The sequence below is a fragment of the Gossypium hirsutum genome, chromosome A04 (assembly GCF_007990345.1).
Source record: "Gossypium hirsutum isolate 1008001.06 chromosome A04, Gossypium_hirsutum_v2.1, whole genome shotgun sequence".
Taxonomy (NCBI): Eukaryota; Viridiplantae; Streptophyta; class Magnoliopsida; order Malvales; family Malvaceae; genus Gossypium; species Gossypium hirsutum.
The window spans coordinates 82673900-82678835 of record NC_053427.1 but is presented as its reverse complement, the minus strand read 5'-3'; the positions used below and the strand labels follow the sequence as shown (position 1 = coordinate 82678835).

At 33.8% G+C, this 4936-nt stretch overlaps 1 non-coding gene across 1 annotated transcript; it reads left to right on the top strand.

The window, feature by feature from the left end:
- Positions 1-281: 281 nt before the first annotated feature.
- Positions 282-388, top strand: LOC121228520 (small nucleolar RNA R71). Its single transcript, XR_005926096.1, has one exon. It is a non-coding gene; the product is annotated as a small nucleolar RNA R71 (small nucleolar RNA).
- Positions 389-4936: the final 4548 nt, after the last annotated feature.

The following is a 4936-nucleotide window of genomic DNA, read 5'->3' as shown; positions in this document are numbered from 1 at the left end:
TGGATATACCTGCATAGAAACACATAAACCATCAATCTTTTTATTTAAGAGTTCTACCTGGTTTGATAACATGGTGACCACATTAACGTTAAAAACACCGGCTACTTTTGTTGGCTTTGTCTTTATGACTTGCCACTGAAAATTATTCAGTGACATCTCCTCTATGAACTCATACCTCAGGTTGTTTAATATTTACAGTACCACCAGTAGCTGCATCGATCATTTGCCTAGTTGAGGGCATCAAACCATTGTGGAAAGTTTGAACCTGTAGCCATAGAAGTAACCCATGGTTAGGGCACCTTCTCAATAAGTCCTTATACCTCTCCCATGCAACATATAGAGTTTCTAAATCCATTTGCATGAAGGAAGAGATATCATTACTCAATTTGGCTGTCTTAGCTAGTGGAAAGTACTCAGCAAAAACTTCTTGGTCATTTGATCCCAAGTAGTGATAGAACCTCGTGGTAGGGAGTTCAACCACTTCTTCGCTTTATTTCTCAACAAGAAGGGGAATAATCGTAGACGAATGGCATATTCAGAAACGCCGTTGATCTTGAAAGTGTCGCAGAATTCCAGAAAATTAGCCAAATGAGTATTTGGGTCTTCATCCTGTAAACTATCGAACTGAATAAACTGTTGAATCATTTGAATAGTGTTAGGGTTCAGCTCAAAATTATTTGCAGCAATAGCAGGTTTCACAATACTCGATTCAGCCCCAGTGAGAGTGAGCTTGGCATAATCATACATAGTACGAAGAGTAGGATTTAGATTTGCAGCAGCTACAGGGAGTAGTTGATTATTTTGATTTTCAGCCATCTCCTCAGTAATAACAATAATGCCCTCTTACTCTTCTATTGTACTTTGTCGACTTTGCCTCACTTCTCTACGGTTTCTACGAGCTTTACTTTCAATTTTGCTGTCAAATAATAGAGGTCCTGACGGGTTTCTTCGAGTCATGAACTAAAGGAACCTGCCAGAAGCAAATAAAAGAAAAAGTTAGTAAATTAAAATAAAAACAAAAATAAAATGAAAGAAAAAATAAAAATGGCTAAAGTAATAAAATTAAGTGTTCCTAATATTTCAGTCCCCGACAACGGCGTCAAACTTGATGACATCACGAACTAGCTAAAATACGACAAAAGCAAGCGCACCTATCGAATAGTAGTATAGCTACGGTGAGTCGGGAATATTGTATCCACGACGACTAAAAGTGCTAGTAATTACTAACTTTTTATTATCTAGTCTATAAATTGAAGTAATTGTTTTAAAATCTAATTTTAACTAAACTAATTACTAAACGACAGAGAGCAACCCAGGAAAGAATCCACCTAGACTTCACTTATTATTTTAAATCTGAATTAAACGATTTATTCATTTGACTTGATCCGTAGAAATCCCTAAATTATATTAATATCTCTTTCGAGAGTAAAAATAAGTGACTCTAGGTTGATTAAGTGAAATCGCTTTCTAATTAAAACCCCTATTGTTGCATTAACTCGATTTATGGATTCCCCTATTAGACTTGACTCTAATCTGGTAGATTTATGTTGTCCTATTTCTAGAATTACATGCAACTCCACTCAATTGTATCGGCTCTACTCTTAAATAGGGACTTTTGCTCTACTGAATAAGCACATCAATCATGAATTAATATCCTGGAAACATTAAAAATGAAGGTAAGTAAACATAATTGAGATCAAGAACAAATATTTATCATGTAATTCGGGAAAATCAAATAATAAGATCTATCATAGGTTTTATCTTCCCTAGGTATTGAGGGAATTTAGTTCATACTTGGAAAGGAAAACATCTCAAAAATAGGAAAACAACAAAACATAAAGAAACCCAAAAACTTCTAAAGAAATTGAATGGAGATCTTTAGTCTTGAAGGAGATCCTGCTTCTGAGTTGAGTTCGTTGGCGTTCTTCGAGTAATTTCTGCATTCTACTCTGCTTGCTCCTTTATGTCCTCTTTTAGTATGTATCTATAGACTTTAGAATCCTCAGAAACCCTAAAAATTTACTTTTTCTACGTGTTTGGGAAACAGGGAGCGATATTGACTCGGGCTACCACATGGGCGTGTGGCCAGCCCATGTGGTTCACACTAGTGTGTGCTCAGCCCGTGTGGGATTGGCTTGGCCGTGTGGATCCTCAAGACAGTCTATTTTTTTTGAATTTGGCATGTTTTCTGCTCCGTTTGCTCCTCTATGCTCACCTAAGTACATAAACGTGAAATTAGAGGATTAGGAGCATCAAATTCACTAAATTATGTAATAAGTCACCCAAAAACATGCCAAGCATGAGATTAAAACATGTTACATTTATGGTTTATCAAAAGCTACCTTTTTGACCCAATTCAACTGAAGAAAGGAGGTTAAAACTCGTTTTCAAGATCAAATCTTGACAACTCTTGAAGTGAACATCATTAATTCAAGATCAAGTCTCGACGATCTTTGAATCTAAATCAAATTCTCAAGTAAGCATCTCGCTTTCAAGATCAAGTCTCAATAACCCTTGAAGCAAACAGCATCTTTCCAAGATCAAGTTTAGACAACCCTTGGATCAAAGGCAAACTGGAGAGAAGAATCAAATGAGTTTTTCTTGTAAAAAAAATCCACAGATTGTAACTTCTTTTTAAGTTATCAATAAAATTTGACTCCAAATTTTCAAGTCAAAATTTGACTTGAAATTTGTGTATACAAATTATCGGCACGATTGGTGATGTAACACCCTATACCTAGTCTTGGCATCAGACCCAAGCTATAGAATGTTACAACAGTCAACAGATCAGTTACATTCAAAACTTAATTGAAAAAAAATTAATTAAATATGTAATTATTTCATACATACACACAAGTCATGATTTACAAACAAAATCGAGTCTAACTCGAGTTTACGAAAACTTTTAAGTTGACCCAAGTATGAATAACGACCATTCTGAAAGATTTTGCAAAAAATAAGGACATTTATGAAGAATAAGGGGCACGACTGTGTACCCAGGCCATGTAACTCTTTAAGACCATGTGGATTAAAAATGACCTTTTCTATATTACTCACATGATCGTATGGCTGGCCCGTATAATATTCGGGAACTGTGTGGCTCCAAAAACTTCCTCCTTCTAGAGATCACATGGCTGTGTCACCAGCCTGTGTCAGTCACTCAGTCGTGTGGTCAACCCGTGTGGTGCAATAATGGGCCATTTGGTATTTGTTCAAACTAACCACTCAAGTCATGAAATAGGTGCACTTATCAAACATGAAAGCTTGTTCAAAACACTTAAAATTCATGCCAAAACATATCATATCTCATTTCCTTTAAAACATCTAACCAATATGCCACATTTGACACCAAAACATAACAAGATTAAATAGTCTACTACAAGTCATTTAAGCTACTTATACAATTCCAAACCATTTATCCATTTCATGCAGTCAAATAATTCAAAATACTAAATTCACTTTGATGATTCAAACCTTATGTAACATGACACCAACTTACCAACATAACAAATTAGCATTTCCATAAGAATTCATACTCAAAATGCCTCATAACGTACGTAAAATTATGAACATATAGATACTCCTAAGTACCTGCCACATATAATCATGTTCAAATGATCAAAGTCTACCGAATTAGGAGATGGATAGTGTGAGCTCCTCGAGGCTCCGATTTACACGTTTCGCAAGCCAAAATCTGTACCAAAAAAAAAGGAAAAGTGATAGGGTAAGCATTACGAAATGCTTAGTAAGCTTATAAGAATATAAATAGTTAACTTACCTTATATAACAAGTACATAGGTTAAACTAATGTGTATAACCAATATTTTACCTAACATATCAAAACATTATCATAACAAGGTGAACTTGATTCATCTTTGATTACATAAGTATATTCATCTTGTTTTTGAGTCATTCCCTTTTCAATTTTTGATCATTTAATACATAATACATTACTCAATTTCCTTTGTCGAAACCTTTTTTAAATCGAGTTTGAAATAAAACGGGGTTCGACTTTGAAAAACGAAAACAGGAGTCGCCACCAATCTTTTTAGGTGTGATTGGATCACCTTTTAAAACCTTTTGTTGAAAAAATCATTAGTTTCGGTCTACGAAATCAGAAAACGGGTTCGGGAGTCGGTTACGTACGAAGAAGGGTTAGCACCCTCGTAATGCCCAAAAATTGGTACCTAATTGATTATCAAAATGTCTTTAATGTCGAAAATTTGAAAGTTTTAAGATGCAATCCCCTTTTGAATATTTTAATTAGAGTTCACTTGTATCAAATGAATCAAAATATCACATCCAGTAAGTTAGGATGCAATATTTTTAAGACATTCGAAGCTAAGCTAGCCTTTTTTGAAAATTCCTATCTCGAAATAATAAAACGCCATATCCAGTAAGTTAGGACACAACGCTTTGAAATTCCAAGACAGTTGCTCGTATTTTGAAAACCTTAAAAACTTAGAAGGGTGCTTGACTATTCGAACTCAACGAGAAAAGTTGTAACCCAGTAAGTTAGGGCACTACCTTTCTCGAAGCTTCCAAATACCAAGCATTGCCTTTTTTATTTGAAAACTTTTGAAACTCATTTTTAATTAATGCATGAAGAGCCATATATACACATTATAACATGTAAGATAGCATATTACAATAATAGATAGCTAAGGCATGCATTTAAATAGTATAATAGTAATAATATAAAGGTCCTATACTAGATATATACATAAATATAACAAATCTTAGTTACATAACAACATACATATTGAGATATACATAGCATATATTGAAGATATATAAGCAAAATATACGGACATACAAAGTAACAATTAATTTAAAAAAGCGATACATGATATACAATTAAACATATAAATATATATACTAAAACAAATGTGACAATATATAAATAAAATAATAATAATGTAGTAATATATATATA